General features: G+C 26.5%; 1 protein-coding gene across 2 annotated transcripts in view; it reads left to right on the plus strand.

Moving 5' to 3' along the window:
• Positions 1-18,223, plus strand: part of LOC122713890 (protein roadkill) — a 189,152-nt gene that overhangs the window by 1,873 nt on the left and 169,056 nt on the right. The gene's annotated exons all lie outside the window — the stretch shown is intronic.

The following is an 18,223-nucleotide window of genomic DNA, read 5'->3' on the forward strand; positions in this document are numbered from 1 at the left end:
AGCCATTTTTTTAGTATTTCTTATTATTTTTTAAAAGTATTTTTATTATTTTGTTATTTTAATATTATCTTCAATATTATTTTCATATATAATTAATTTAACTTAAAGATAAAAACAATATTGAAAAAAATAAAAATAAAGATGTTGAATTTTTTCAATTTAATATATAAAATATAGTAACCATCTTTATCGACAGTATGGTTTTTAATTGTTGATTCTTTGAATCTTGTAATTTCTTCCGCTAGATAACGTTCGTAGTTTTCTGCTTTTTCAAACGCTTTTTTTGTAATTGTGTTTCAGTACCGTTCTTTAAATTATTTTAAATTAGTTCGTTTGTTATTACGAAGAAGTGTTGTAAATATCCGTAATTTATTTTTTACTCCAAGTAGAAGCATATGGAAATGGAAATTTCATTGTTTAAAGCTTTCAGATATGTTAGACAGCTGTAACGTAAGTACAAAGTAATATTCAAAAAATCAATTATAAATTTAAAACAAAATCGTATTATATTTTAATATAAATAATTTTTATTTTTCTATTTATCAAAAAATCATATGATTTTATTTATTCAAATTATTTTGAAAAATGAAAAAAATAAATTAAAATATTATTTAAAATATTTTATTAAGGTTAATAAAAAAACAAAAATTATTATTAAATAATTATTATTAAGGTTGCAATTAGCATGCAATTATTGGTATTATATAAAAATATTATTGGAAAGTATCAATATATAAATATCAATATATAAATATATATATAAATATATATAATATTTATTGAATAGTTATAACCTTTGCTATTTTATAAATTCGAATAGCTGTCATGGACGATTACCATGCGATTCAATGTAACTGTAATTATCTATTTTAAGAATGTTTAATCGAATCATTTCACAGATTCTTTAAAAACAAAGATTTTCAAATTTAGAATAATAAATTGTAAATATTGAAATAACGTGAAAGTTATTTTGGCCTTTTTGTCTGTTTCCTCTGTTAATATCACGTAAAGATGTTTATATGGATTTCACTTTTCTCAAGCCAAACCAATTTCTCTAAGTTGTCTGTTCATTTCTGCGATGGTCATTGCCTTTTACTTTCGTGTCAACTTATTTCGCATATAGTGACATTAAATGATATTCATCATTCATGGTTAATGACATAATAAATATAAGTTATTGCATTTAAGATTATATATATATTTCAAGATTGATTTCTTATGTTTTTCATTCAAATTTTATTTCAATTTTATAATTTACAATCTTTTTACAAAATTCAAAATCATTTCGTTTTAATCGAAATGTTTTATTTTGGCTGATAAAATAGTATTTTCATGATATTATCGGACGAGATTTCATCCGATCAACGTGTGAATTAACAGAGAGAATGCATTCGCAAAATGGTAATTTCGAATTACGAACACTATTGTCGGAGATTCGCTGACGCATACAATGGCACAAAAGCGGTGCGCGCGGACGCTTAACCAATTTCCGCTTGTTTTAACTAAAATCGAGGTCGTGGAGCCGTTAAGCGTCAAGGATCACTTACGATCATCAAGTCAAGATTCTACATACGTGTATGACTCATGGAACTCTTTTATCTCAACTATGATTCTTTCCATATGCGTCCTCGTCATTATGCGAGCGCGCATATGACTACGTTTAAATAATGTTCCATTGTTACAATATCACCGTTTTCACTCATTTGACCAAGTTTGCCTTGTTTTTGCAATTTTTATTCTTACTGGAGGGCATATAAAATTTTTATGTTTGTAAATACAAGAGTGAGCAAAAATGAGATTTTTTTTTTATTTATTTTAATTATATTTTAGATTGAGCAATAATTTTATTCATTTCTTGATATTTGTTGAAAAATAATTTTTTTTTTAAATTTAATTTGAAAAATAATTTTTTTTTTTAATTTAATTTAAAAAAAAATTATAATTGATGATTGTTTCTGATTTTGATATTTAGATTAAAAACTAGAAATTAATAATTGTTACGAATTTATTATTTTTTAAATATAATAATAATAAAATAAAATATAATAATAAATAATACAAAATATAATAATATAATGGTAAGTAAATAAAATAAAGTAAATAAAAGTAAAAAAAAATATGGACACACTAGTTACATGATGTTATGTAGAAGGTTAAATTTCTGCATAGAAATTAAATTGTGTAATATGTTCGTTCATTTTTCAGAGTTATATGCATTTCATCATAAAAATTTTACTTATGTTAATTTTACTTATTAGACAAACATACTGAAGGAAAGAATGTCATAGTCTTGAGTAATTTTCATTATTTAGTTATATATATATATGTATATATATATATTTTTCAACAAAAAATGAAAATGATAATTAAGTATCATAATATAGAATTTAAGTTTTTATTTATAAAATTACAATTTTTCTTTCTTGCAAAATATCGTTACTCGATTTAGAGGAAGTTTAAGTTTTATTTTTTAATTATAAATGTTTCTTTTTACACAAACAATCGTTAAACAATATAAAAAATGTGTTGTTTTTTTATTTTACGAAATTAAAAGCTTTCTTTTTTTCTGAAAAATCATTTCAAAAGTTTTAAATTTTAGAAATGGGATAAATAATCTGTTTACTGCAGATAATAGAGAAAAATAAATTGTTTTAAGAAAATAATTTTAGCTTTTTAAAGAAAAATTAAATTATTCAGATTAAGTTATTCAGATTACGTGTATATTATAGAAGCTAATTAACATTATGATTTTTTTAAGTCAAATTATTAACGATTACACTCGATATAATATATAACGATATATAATTATATATAACTCTTTCATTATTATGTAAATTTTTTATTATTTATTTTGCATTTTGTATGTCTATTTAAAGTTTAAGTAAAGTTAAAATTTATTCTATAAATGATTAAAAAACAATGATTAAATGTTTTACTTTTGATGAATATCCTATATAATATATTGAATTAAAAAACAGTTATCAATGATTATAGAAAACTCTTTGCACTTCTATGTAAAAACAGTTAAAAACAGAGACAAAAACTTCGTTCCTTTTTTATTTCGATTGGAAATTGTTTACCTTCTCCATTTAGTTAACTTGTGTAACAGATTAAAAAAGCTTGTACGATAATAACGTTGGAGTCGAATAACGAAATCGCAAAATAAATGCAACGCGATAATGAAAACAGGAGGTCAAAAAGAAAAGGAACGACGTTCTCTGAAACAGAAAGAAAGAGAGAGGACAATGGTTGAAAAATAAAGTTTTTTCTTAATCATTTATGGTACGTTTTATTCGAATTTCAGTCTTTGTTATCTATGATCCATATTAAATAGAGTTATATATTTAATAATTTATATATTTAATAATTACAAATGTTATAAATATAATTCGTTAAAAGAGCTGAATTATTAATAAAAAATTTCAGCATATATAGTTTTATTAAAAATAATATCAATCGGTGAATAATATCAAAAATGATTTAATAGATAGAATATTTTAATTATAATAAGAGAAGTTTATGATTGTTATGATTTAAGTCAATTGTTTTTATTTAATTATAATTTTTTAATTTTGATTTATTCGACAATATTATAGTTTCTTAATTTGTAATTTTGTATTTAATAATTTCTAGTTTCAAGTTTGTAATATTTATAAGTTTCAAATTTTTATATTCTTTCCATTTTCCTAATTTTCTAATATTCATGACTTCTTAATTTTCTAAGATTTTTCCAATTTCTTATATTATAAATTTCAATATTTTTAATTTTCCATTTTCTTTTACGATTTTCTTCATAGTTCAATTTCCTGATCATTCTTCATTTTCTCAATTTTTTCACGATTTTCTAATTTCCTAATTATCAATTTTCATTATTTTCTAATTTTCTACATCAAATCACGAAATCAATTTTTTAATATTTAATATTAGAAATCAATTTAACCAAAGATATTCAATAATATATTTTAATTTTCTTTATTTGTAATAACTTATTTTCTTTATTTGTAATAACTTGTAATAACTTATTTGTTGCTCTATTATCCAAAAAATCATTTAAAATTTTTCATACAATACAAACCATGTCAATCATTGAATACCATGTATATACCATATTCGTGCTTCCATCCAACTTCTATCAACTATATATTCGCCAAATTGGATTCCTCCGATCAATCTTCGTACCATCGTGATGAACACCTTCGTGATAGCATAACATCGTTGCATCGTTGAAATATTTTACAAAAAAGAAATCAGTCTGCCTCATCCACTGTGCTCGTTCGTACCCCTTTCTCGTGTAATCTAGGCAGGCGGTCGCTCGATCCTGTATTCAGGTTGCTGATAAAACCGGTTGAATCGATAGAGCGCGACGCTGTGCAGAAAAGTTTGCCGGCGTTGAGTTCGCGCATTTATCCGGTTCCCGGTTGTTCGATGGAAACTCTAACCCCGCCACGGCATATTAAATATCCCCGAGACGGGAGATGACTGGGTGCTCGAGGGTGAACGCGCAACTTTGCCAGACCCGTCGTCTTTACCCACCGATTCCTGCGGATTTCTCCCTCTGTGCACACCCTGCATACCCGCACGAATCCATACTGGGTGTCCCATTCTTATCATCCTTCCGTGTAATTACAAGCTGGCTGGAAAGGGCGATCAAAAATATGTGCGAATGAGTAAACTTTTTTTTCTATATTTTGTTCTTCAGTTTTTTGCGATATTAGAATGAGGATTGGAATTCAATTCGAATGTTACTTTTGCATTTGGAATGTGAATGGCTCGTGTATTGACATTGTACGTTGTAGATCGTGAAAAATATGATAATGTGAAGTGAAACTTTGTTTTTTTTTTTTTGGGGGGGGGGGGTTAAGAAATATTNATATTCATCAAGTGTTGTATAGAGAATTTGAAAAGTAGTCATGAGATTATGTAATACGCATAAGATATTTGATCAAATTGTTGGTCGAAGATTTTCGAGTGTCAGAATAGATTATATTTTATTTTTCAACTGTTTGAAGGAATTAAAAATTGTATTGTTTTGTGATAGAAATATATCATAGAAAACTCTATGGATTTCATCATCAAGAGAATTTTTTATAGATATTATATTATGAAACAATATAAAAATATAAAAGTAATAAATTAATTAAATCTCGTGTTTCTTCTGATATTAAATTTTTCATATTAAATGTATAATCGCACAATTTTTATTTTGAAATTAGCTTTTAATTACTATTATTTTAGTTGATAAAAACAATGTAAAGGATTAACTTAACTTAATCTAAATAATGTATTTTGTTTCTATTTATTGAATATCATTAGAAAATATAACAAAAGTTTAGAGAAAAGTAATAAAAAATGAAATTTAACTGATTTATAGTTTGATATGAAGATTTATAGTTCTTCAACGAAATGGAAAAATTTATTATTAATTTCCAAAGTTTAATTTTTAAATTTTTTAAAATTAATAGATATTAATAGATTTCATTTCATCAAACATTTATTTTTATTTCATTATATCGTTTAATTTTCTTGTAAATAGCATGATTCTGAAGATCTTTAGAATTTTTTTATGTTTTTTTTTTGTAAGTAATGTTTCTTTAAACAGCACTTTAAATGAAAAAAATACTTTCAATTGATTGAATTTATCTCGATATTTCCTAAGATTCATTCTATGGTAATTTATGTTATTTCATATAAATAATAAATAATATATATATATATATTTCTTATTAGTTTAAAGAAGATTGAAATTTATTGATTATTATAATATATAATTGCTTGAAATAATTATAATAAGATATATAATCTTATATAATCTTATATATTTATTTGTCAATTTTATATACGATTAATATAAACTAATTCATCATTAATTGAATATCTTTTTAGCTTGAAGAAAATAATCGTTTAAAATAATTATAATCATTCTATATAATGCTATATATTCGTTTGATTATTTTATACACGGTGCAAAAATAATTCCTCTTATTCCAGTATCAATTAAATACTCTTTTTATCTCTCTTTTATCTAAGATAAGATAAAGAACAATTATAATATGACACTCAGTATATAATTCACATAACAATTCCATCGAATCGCTATTTCTTTTCGCTTCGAATAAAATGATGGACAATTGTAACACCCGATATACAATAATCTTATACATAAACATAATACATAAACACAATCAAATATTAATTTTATACACAACCAATGTAAAATAACCGATCGATTGGATAATCATTTCTCTAACCTCATAGAATAAGACAATTACTCGAAATAATTATAACAAGACACCCAGTATATAACGTAGCTTTCAAGGGAGCCACCCTCGAAAAAGCGTGCGTACTTGTATTCGGTGATTCCGTTTTCACCCTCTTTCTCCGTTACACGTGCTCCTGTTCATGCTCCTTTCCATTGACCCCTCTCTCTTTCTCTCTCTCTCTTCTTCCCTCCCTCTGTATCCTCCTCCTCCTCCTCCTCCTCCTTCTCCTCCTTCAGGCGCAACCCGGTTCTCTCTCATAGTTTCACAAAATTGTCGTTTTGTATTGCGATACATCGCCTTTCCGCCTCCTCTTTTCGTTCAGTTTGCGTTTCGTGAACAAGGAAACGACTTACTTCTCTCGCGTTCGCTCAGACCAAGGAACGTTAATTCGAAACGGGCTACGCCCTCTCCCGAGGGTGAGGGGAGACACGGTTCCCTGGCTCCGAAACCCGAGTCAACGAGGAATATTGTTTCGACAAGTTGATGATATTTTCGAGTTTATACGTTATACGAATTAAACGACATCTGTGCGATATTAACTTTTCGCGATGATTCGTTGCCGCGAGATCGCGTTGAGATCGGGAAATTTTGATTTCGGACGAGTTTTTCGACGAGATCGAAGATTTTTCTTATTTGTTTCTTTTTTATTCGTTAATGAGTGAATAATTAGAGAGGATATTATAGGTAGGTTGGATCGTCCATATTGGATCACGGCCACGTGTTCGATTATCAATGAGAACAATGGACATTCTTTCTTTATTAGTTTTGAATAACGTATATTTATCGTTCGTTAATATTTGGATATTTGGATAATAAGAGTTATTTGAATATTGTTGGTATAGATTGAGGTTAATAATGAGAATAATTTGTTTATTATTTCTCTTTGAAGTTAATTCAAATTGTTCATTATAAAATTTAGCAATATTTAAATATTGGAATTGAAATACACGATTCATTTATGTGTCGATATCGTATATATACATTTATATTATTAATACGATTTAATGTTGGTAGATATTAATAATCAGTTTAAAACAAACTTCTTTATCTAATAAATTAGTTAAGCAACGAGCAAATACTTATGTACCACATTATCCTATTGATAGTTCATTCGTATCCAATCGGGAATTTATTTATATAATTTATTTATATAATATTTCATTTCTATTTAAAAAAAATTTCAAACTTGATTTATTCGAAAACGAAATCTCAAAAATGAAAATTTTATTCTTATTCTTATTTTTATCTTTTTAGAAGAATTATTCGTATTTAAAAAAAAAAAAAGAGATGATTTTTGTGACTGATTTTCTCATGATTTTTTCATGAAAAAAAAAAAATATCTTACAGTAAACAGAAACTTATTATTCAAATATTACCCGTAATGGTAACAACATAGTAAAATATTTTTTAACAATCTCGTTTCATCATACAGGGCCACATTCTCGACCAAAGTGTCCAATGAAATTGTTTGATGATCAAACATCCTCCTCCGTTCTTTCGGCTCTTCTCATCGCTTGAACTCCACCGCTTCGGCGACATCGACGTATTATGAAACGTCCTGTACACACCACTTTCACTATCGCGGCCAAGTTTCATAACTGTTATTATCGAGGTCATACGTAGGTTGGAGAGAAGTCGGCGGAAAGGAGGAGAAAAGGGTCTCCGACGAGTCGATTATCGTTATCGATCCTCCATCGATTTCCGCGATCCAGTCGATCGATTTTCTCTTAGAAAACTTCTCGATCGTACCAGTTCTGGAGTACCTTTCTCCCTCAATAGGAGAAGTCGATGTTATATTTGGCCTCATTTGATTTTGAAATTGGATCCCTTAATGAGAAAGAGATCAGTCGTTTCGTTGTCTGATTACGGTCGTGGAAATTTTATGGGAAGAGAAATAAAAGGAATTCGTTCGTAGGAAGAATATTTTTTTTTTTAATTGAATTGATATCTATTATACATGGTATTAAACAAGGTTTTTATTATCCTTATGTATTTTTCGATAAATTTCAATCAGATTTTACTCATTATCATTCATTATTTTATATTCTAATTACCTCTAATTATCTGTTAAATTTCAAAATTTCATAGTTTTATCATTCCATATTTATATTTTTATAAACAGATGTAACAAAAGATAAATTAAATTTTTAAATTTTTTGCATTCCTTTGCTCGATTATTTATTTTGATTAGCATCCAAATGGTGATAAATTTTCTCTCAAATTTTTAAAATTTATTGATGTTTGATACGAATTATAGCTTAATGATATATATTTTTTGAATCGTTATATATGAGAATGTATAAAAATTGAAAAATGTACGAACAAAAATAATTTTTTTTCTAATAACTAATAATTATATTAATAAAAATAATATACGAATTATCAGTAATTAATTATAATTTAATTTGACAAAGAATTAAAATACCTTCGTTAATACGTGTACACATGTAATGTATGTATAACCTCGAGCGTCATCTGCATAACCATTTTATGCAATTGTACTCGCGCGTGTTGGTGTGTCGTGCACAACACAAAGAGAAAATCGCATCAGCCGTGCTGTGATGCACGTAACATGTATGTCAATGCGACTGACAAACCGCCGCGTTGCATTATCCGTGATTATTTACTGTAACGTTATCATTTTCGCTTTTCTTTCTCTTGACGTTTCAGTATGAAGAATTTCTATAACTTATCATTATAGGATAAAATTAATTTTTTTAAAACGATTGATTACGAATTTTTGCGCCTTGGAGAATTTTTTATCATGAGATTAAATTAAATAAAATATTAAAATTTTTAAATTTTGATATTTATTTCTAGAGATTCACATTATGAATATTAAATTAATTCCATTGTGAGTATTATACTTATTTAATTATTTCGTTCTTCTTAAAATTTTTTCAATATTTTTTTATTTTTTTTTTTAAGATTGGTTTTACATGTTTTTTTTTTTTTTTTTTTTTTTACTTTTTGAAATTAAGAAACTCATAAATACTTTAACAATCTAGAAACATAGTAAAAATAAAATTACAAAGACTTTGAAGGAAATAATATTTCGAAATGTTAGATAAGATATTTTAATGGAGGTTATTTTATCATTAACATATAGTCGTAATATAACGTTTTAATGTAACATTCGTACATGTATTGTTATTATTGAAATCGACCAAAGTATGTGTATACTTATAAACAGTAGTAGTAAGTCTCATATTGTAAAATATGTAATTGGTATTTGCATATGTCAGAGTTGCTGGTGGTCTACGATATATACGCTTATATACACCACTTTATTTCTGAATGCCACTTTATTTCTATACAAACGAGGTTTTATAGGATTTACGTTCCATATCTCAATCGTGTAAAAAATCAAAGATTTTTATTATATCTGGAATATATATTCACGTGTTAATGTCACGTGAATTATAAAGATATTTTAGTTAAAACATTATTCAAAAAAGCTGATATGTATATATACAGTGACTTACGAAAGTGTTTGAATAAAGAAATTATACCTAATCTTAAAAATGATTTTAATGAAATTTTTAATAAATGTTTTTACATAGAACATAATAGATAAAAGTTTATACAAATAATTTTTTTTGTCGAGAAATCTCTTTGAAATCAATTTTCAAAATTTTAGCATATAATTTTATTTGGGAATCTTTTTTATAACAGATAAGTATAATGATTATTAAATTACAAAATTCAAAACATTTTATAATTTAAAATTTTGCTTACAAAATTATAAAATTATTGTAATATTATAATTATTTATTATTATATATTGATAAATGATATTTTGTAATCAGATTATTCTATTATGCTTTATTTATAAAATTTATTTATAAAAAATAAAAAATTTCAAATGTTCTGTGAGCTATTATGGATATCATAATATTGTATAATATTACTTGATAAAAAAATAGATTTTAGAGATAGCTTAAGATTAAAATGATAAATAATTCTTAAGATATAGAAAAAAATCAAGTCATATCACTTATATGTAATATAATATTTGATTAATAATATTTGATTATAAGATTGCAATGATATTGATTAACTTTTTCTAAGAAATAATCCTATTTTAATCTAAATCTATTTCAATCAGCACGAAACAATAACAAATAAATTTGGTTTGATCAATATTATTGAAAAATATATATAAATAAAATAATTCACATTTTTTTTTAAATTAAGATATAAAAATATATTTTGGAATAATATATAGATAATTTATTATACAAATTTTAAAAAGTTGCTTTTAAAAAAAAAGATGTTTATTATAATATTATAGATTTTTAAAAATCATATAAGATCGTATAATTAGATAAATGAATTTAAATAATTTTAAATAAATATTTAGAAGCTTAATAATGTGATATTAAAAAACAAATCAAATTAATGTCAATTATTAATACATAAATAAGTTTATTAAAAAATTAGCAATTAATTACTCTAATTATGCTATTTATACAAAAATCAATTTTTAACATAAATATTTTATACTGTAACCATTTTTAACAATTTGATGCAAATTTTTAAATTATATTTAGCTGTTAAATTTTAAATAATTGAAATAATATATTTTTAAAATTATTAAAAAAATGTCAAAAGATAAAATTACAAATTACAAATTCTATATATTTCTGTATTAAAGAATGTTTATGCAGTTTTATATTAATGTATTTGCAGAATGCAATTACAACATCCTTTTTTCAAATGAAACTAAATAATTTTTCTCGCATAAATTAACGTACTCTTGTATATTAATATATTTCGAAAGTACAATTCATCTTTTTTTTTTTTTAAATAGAACTATATAATTTTTCTTGCATAATGCAATTCACCTTCTTTTTAAATAGAATTATGTAACTTTTCTTGCATAAATCGATTTCTTTGGTCGGTCTGCTTATAAAAGTATATTACGATAATACGATCGTAAACCAATAATACTACGTTTCTAAAAATTTTCAAATCATAAAAAATATTTTTATGACTACATTAAAATTAAAAAAAAAAAAAAAAAAGAAAGCAATTCGATCCAACAATAGTTTCCAAGATAAAAACTCTTAAGCGCACGAATTTTTATTTTCCCTGAAAGTTGATAAAAATTGCAAAATTTAAAGCTTCGTATTTGCTTATTGAAAATTCATTTGAAAAATTTTCGAAAGAAAAAGAAAAAAACTTTCAACTTTGGTATCATAATCATAAAAATTTTCTCAACTTTGATTAAAATTAATCAATTAAAATTAGACAGAGGTCAAATGCAAGAAATGCAATTAGACTATCAAGATTATATTTTTCCTGGTAATTTGAGAAATGGATATTATTTGCAATTCAAAAGGCCCAACAAACACCACTCTCTTCGGTTACAAACGATATTAAACGCTAAGAACATGAAACGAATTCCACTTCCGGCGAGCATGGTAGCCACACACAAGAACGTAGCTGATCGTATCGATCGCGGGTGCAGGATTTAAATCAAGATCTTTCGTTTTCCAGACGACTAGCAATCGAGTTACTCGTTCGTCGTTAGATCCCTCTCTCCCTTTTAAATCTAATTCGAAAATAGAATGATTCGTCTACTATGGTTCAGCTAGTGGACAAATACGATCGTTTCCCATCGAGAGATAAAATTCATCATTTCACTTCTCTTATTTTATATAAAAAAGAATGTATGAGGTGGAATTAGAATTTACGATTCAAATTTAATATATTATTGAATTAAACTCTTTCTCGTAAATAGCAAGTGTTAGACAAAAATGAAATAACGTACTTTCTGCATACTTTCTTATATAAAGATACGTATAAAGATACGTATTGAAAAGAATTCATTCGTGTGCTATTTCAAAATTGATTTTTAAATCTTTGAAAAAAGAATGGAGATTGAAGAAATATTATTTTGAAAATTCGTTACATTAATATATTTATAACAGGATTCGACACTTTTTATTTAAATTGAAGATAAAGAATAACAAAAATAAAAAGAATCTAGAATTCTCAAATAAATTCGTTGTTTTTCGAATAATAATAAAAAATAAAAGTCAACAAGCGATAAAATTTTGAATATTCTACATTAATTCAAAAAACTATTTTTTCAATGATTTTGAAATATGCGAAAAAGACACTATTTTGAACAAACTTTTTCCTAATTCTAATTATTATTTATTATTACGAAAATAAACTATAAAATTTATAAGACAATATTTTACGTATATTAACGTACTAATTTTCTATGTAAAATCTATGAAATCATTCAATTTTCTTTCATAATTTAATGTCAACATATACATAAGTATCAGATACTGGTTACGGATCATTACACAATGTAATAATTTCTAGAATTCCGTTTTTAATTATACTTACTTATCATCGAGTTCAATTTATACGCGTACGCGTTATCGTGTAATCGCCATTTAAAACGACACATTGACAGACAATCTATATCGAAATATCGACAGATATGAATCACCCTTCTTTGCGAACATACTTTCTCGGTTTTTTATTCGATATATCCGACAACCAGTCGTTTCTGGTTACCATCGCTTTTCTAGATTTCTGCTGTCGTTCGATAACGTCTACTCGCTCTTTGTAATCCGGTACATACTGATTTCAACCATCGTTTCATGTCCCCTGTTTTTTCTCGTTTTTCTTTTTTTTTTTTTTTTCCTCTTCCTCGAATGTATTCTATGATCCTTCGAATCGTCAAATATTGGCTGAAAGAAAAAAAAGGAATGCACACAGTATAGGGTAGTATCTTCTCGCATCTTATCTTCTCTAGAATTGTTTTGAATTGGAATTTTTGGAAAGTTTTTCAATTTTAAGAAATTAGTCGTTGTGAAAAGTTGTGAATCGAGGGAGAAAGGGATTCACAATATTCGCGCTTTCTATCTCAATTATTTTCCACTTAATTCTTTGAAATTACTTTGAAATAGTTTTAAAAGCTTTTTTATTTCGAGAAATTAATTATTGAAATCGAGGGAGAAACTTTCGCGATATTATTCCCCGTGAATTTATAGAATCGCTTTGAACTGCTTGTTGTCTTGCGCGTAGAAAAAGAAAATGGTAGATTCATAGATCCATTCATAATTCAAAGAATAATCTATCATTTCAGTGTTATGATTCTAAGAATGCTTTACTACTTTTTCAAGTAATTGTTAAATTATTGACCATTTGGTGCGTGGTAAACGCATAGCAAACTTCTTATTCATTATTAATTCCTAAAACTGCTTTAGAAGTTTCGTATTGGATAATGCGATAATAGTTGGCTAGGATAGTTCTCTTGAGATATTTCTCTGAAAAATTTATTATGATACATTTATCATATCCTTACATGAATTCAATATATTGCATATAAAATTCAACATTAGTTTTGAAATTTTTTTAACTTCAATGACACATCACAACAACATATTGAAATAATATATTTCAATAACTTATATAATTTATTATTTATTTAAAAAATATTTATATTTATTATTAATTAAAGATCAACATTTCGATTTAATTAATATCGACAATATTGTGTAATTATTTTTCATATTGAATTCGTTTATAAAAATTATAAATTATTCTCTACATATGTTTTGAGGGATTTTAACAATGATCCATTCTTAGTTTATATCTTATCCTTTCTTAATTCCAATGTCGATAATACACAATCGACTCATTTTTTATCTTACTTGTCTCCATTAAAATCCATTCTAATTATTCCTTGATCTCTAGATCATCTAGATCTTTCTCTAGATCTTGCTTCTTTTCTATATTATGCACAAAATATGTAATAATTACAAAGTTTCGTGAAACATCTTTGGAGAGTCGATTAAACAATTTAAGTTCGCGTTAGATGTAACGAAGACAAAGCGATCTCACTTTCTTTCTCGCTTCGTTTAAATTTCTCGCAAACTTCAATTATTTGTAACTTAATAAACAAGCCTCAACCGATATTTTTGTATACCAACTTTTGTGTTTGTTTTGGCCTCTAGAATCGATATTTCAAAAATGTTTATATATATATATATATATACATATACAACTGAAGTATAACAATTAATACAGATATAACCTTGCCACGCGCAGTTTCGTGAATAAACCTGTCTTGATGTCAAATATTATTCATCCGAAATCGAACATCTGTTTGCCCGTGTAATTCCGATCTTGCATGCACACGCGAAAGGAGTTTAATCCCTACACGCATACACAATTGAACAAAATTGTTTCAATTTTCGAAACAACAATAGAAATGACTATTTCATCCCCTCTGATCCACTTATAAACGCAATAATTCCAGACCCGTCACTATAATTCTATCGCGACAGTGGATAATTTCCAGATCGAAATCTCCTTTCCATCCATGTATCGAATAATCCACCATCGAATAGAACAATCTATGACTCAAATAACGATGTATATATATATATTCAGAATAATTCTATACGCGACATTCAACAGTCCCGGATCGAAGCTTCTCTATTTTATATTCAATCCGTAGGAGCTCCCATCGATTGCAACGAATATTAAACTTCCACCCTTCCCACGATCGAGATACAGTGGAAACGGGTGGAAATAAGGAGAGAGAGAGAGGGGGAGGAAGTGGCACACGCCACGTGAAAACTTATGCAATTTTCCGGGGCAAAAATCGCGAGGGATTTGTCTTGCCGGCTCGAGATGGGAATATTCGAAGGGGTTCCACCCCTTCGGACCGGCTTATCGTGCTTTGCTTTTCAAATGGCTCGTCATTCGTCGCCTTTCCCCCCTCCCCTTCCTCCATCCACCCCGCCCTGTGTTATTTTCATAATCGATCCGCGAATAAGGAGCCCTTTTAATCCGTCTCCTCACCGTGTTTCGACTTTAATTATGAAGGGAGAGCTTCGAGCTTCTCTTTCAACGGGGACAGACACGGCGACAAAGTGGTGAAGTTGTTTAGCTAGTGACATTCAATTCGCCACGAATCGAGCACGTGATCTTTGCAACTGCCCGATACTTGTGCAAGAATATGATTGGTTGGTATGATCAGCTGAAATGGTTGGAGCGTATCGGGCATCCTTGGAATCCCACGTATGCTTGTTTTTATAGAGAATGTTTGGAAAGTGTGTGTGTGTGTGTGTGTGTGGAAATGGTTGCTCAGTGGTAAAGAAGAGATATACTTATATGGAGCAATAGTTTCTTAATTCGGTTCTGATATCTATTTCTTATGAATGAATGGTGCTATGACGGAATATGTAAGATTTAGTATTGGAAATTTAGTATCAAGGATACTATGATATGAGGAATTTTATATTCTTTTGTTTTTGTTAAAAGTGAATAGGATTTTTGTACATGAAATTAACATATAATATATAATATATAATGTGTAAGAATAGATGTAAGAAAGGATATAATATATAAGAAGAGGCTGAGAGAAAATTTTGGAAAGATATAAGAGTTTAGATGTAAGAGTTTAACGTTTAAAGAATGGAGAAATTGATTTGACTATTTGAAATTGACAGATATTTTGCGTTTTGAATGAATTAATAAATTAAATTAATAAATTAAATTAATAAATAATTGAAAGTGTCGAAAATCGCAGTGATGTAATAATAATTTCAATATTTCGAGAAATTATTTCAATGATTTATGTCATATTAAATAAAGACTTAAATTTCATTGTCAAAATACACAAGTGAACAATTTAATTACTACTGTTTTTTTTTAATTTACTAAAAAATTCATTGATTGTTCCAAAATTGATCCGTTTATTCTAATTATGTAAGAAAAAAAAGGAAATAATAATAATAATTTAGAGTTTTTTAACAAGCTGCTCCATTTTTTTGCTCCACCATAACGAATCACTAAATGGCTCAACGAGAGTCAGCTGCGAGGGAATTGGTCACATAAATGGTGAAATCGATTCACGCTTTAATATACACGGATAATTCGAGCATAACTCATATTTATCGATGATATTTTCAACTTTTAATTGATAATCAGCTGATAACGTAAACTTTTTTTATTTTTCTTTTTACGAAAAGTCGTTCTCTCTGGCGAGAAAATGTTTTATTCAATTTTCTTTTTATCGCTTATATTACATAAAAAAAAAAAGAGAGAAAGGAAAATGATCATATTTTTACATGAAATAAAAATGTAAATAGAAATAAAATTTACTTTAACTCGAGTTAACATAACAAAAATTGTTTATAAGCCAAAATTTAAAATTTTTTCTAAACCTTAAATTAATATTAACCTTCATACAAAATTTATATATATCGAATTCTCGTTTGTTAAATTTATTCAAAAAATTTTGATAAATCGAAATCTTTATATTAATTCGAAAACTTGAATTTTTCCCTTGAATTAATAATCTTCTTTCTAGAAATTATGTGAAATGAGTGATATATTTTCCAAAATATAAATATTTTCAGATATGTTAATTTTAACATTATATAATAATAGTTAGAATCGATTAGTATCTTTTGTGTTTGTTTTGATCTTCAAAATCGAAATATATATTAAAAAAATCCCATGAATACATTAATACTTATATTTAACCTAACCTAACTCACAACAATGTTTGTTTGAATCGTTCCCTAACGTTTAAATATTTCTAATACAAATCAACTTTTTCTCTTCTGTTCTTGTGATAAACAAGTTTCATACGTGACTTTTTATTTCTTATCGCCTGCAAACTTTTGCTCGTGTATTTTTCTCGCAAAACACATTAACTTTTCGCGATACGAGGAGGGATCGAGGACTTTTACAGGAAAAGAGGAGTCGCGTTTGCCAGCTTCTTTCTGTATAGAAGGTACCATTAAAGCGGTCGTAAAACTTGGTTACAGACTAATTGCTCCTACGCCAAGATTTTTTTTTTTTTTCACCCCTTTCTCTGAAAGAAAATAGGAGAGAAAGGGACGGAGAAATGAAAGCTCGCGTTTCTCTTCGATAAAAGGGAACTCTCCATGTACTTCGTTCGATATTTCACTTGGAAGAAGAAAGAAAAATCATGATAGCTCGCATTTAATCTTTACAATTAAAGCTCCGAGTGACTTGTAACTTGAATCTTTCATAAATTTAATATTTTGTATAATAATCTTTTCTTTTTTTTTCTCTGAACATTTTCTTTTAATTCTTTTTATGTTAATAAAATTGTTACAATTTTTCTAATACTATTAATAAGAGTTTAACACAATGTTACGTGAAAATTTATTAAATTACAAATAAACTAATAAATTAACAATAAAAATAAATATGATATATCTTTTATAAACTATAAGTTTGTGAAATTTTTGAATTCATGTAATAATGAAAATCATTCAATATTTTTAATGTAATTGAAGGTTAATGTAAAAATTTTTTTTTCTTGCAATATTTTTTTGACAAAAAAATAACTTTATAATATATTTAAACAAAGTTTGAAAAGTTGCAATGATTTTAAATAGGAAATATAAAGAAAAATATTGTAGTAGTGATCTAAATTAATTGAATTAGTTGAAAGTTTGTTGGATATATCTAAAATTCCAGAAAAATCCATGACAGATTTTGATGATTCCTTTAATACTTGCTTTCTTTATATAATATGTTCCACTTATCATTATAAAATATCTCAGAAAATTAAAGTTTTTTCTTGTACCTTCTTTGTTAGGATTAATATCGATAAGACATTCATTTTAAATTTCTACAAAATTCTTGAAAAATTCCAAGCACGATTCTTCTATTGATTATTTTGAAAAATAAAAAAATGTTATATGTGACATTTTAATTAAAAAAAAGGAGAATAGAATTGCTCATCACTCGATTATCGCTCACAAAAAAACACGAGAATAGTTGAATCGTGTTGTGTTTATTGCATGATCAAAAGGGGTGTACCTCGTACGTGTACTTCAACCCTTTAAGTTCGACTTCGTAAATTCTACTTTACAATTACCAATCCAACTATCAGGGGTTGACGAGTAGGGTAAATTGTAACCATATAGCTTTTTAACTCGTAT

Source organism: Apis laboriosa, unplaced genomic scaffold (assembly GCF_014066325.1).
Source record: "Apis laboriosa isolate Shangri-la unplaced genomic scaffold, ASM1406632v1 scaffold26_cov146, whole genome shotgun sequence".
In the NCBI taxonomy this organism is placed as follows: Eukaryota; Metazoa; Arthropoda; class Insecta; order Hymenoptera; family Apidae; genus Apis; species Apis laboriosa.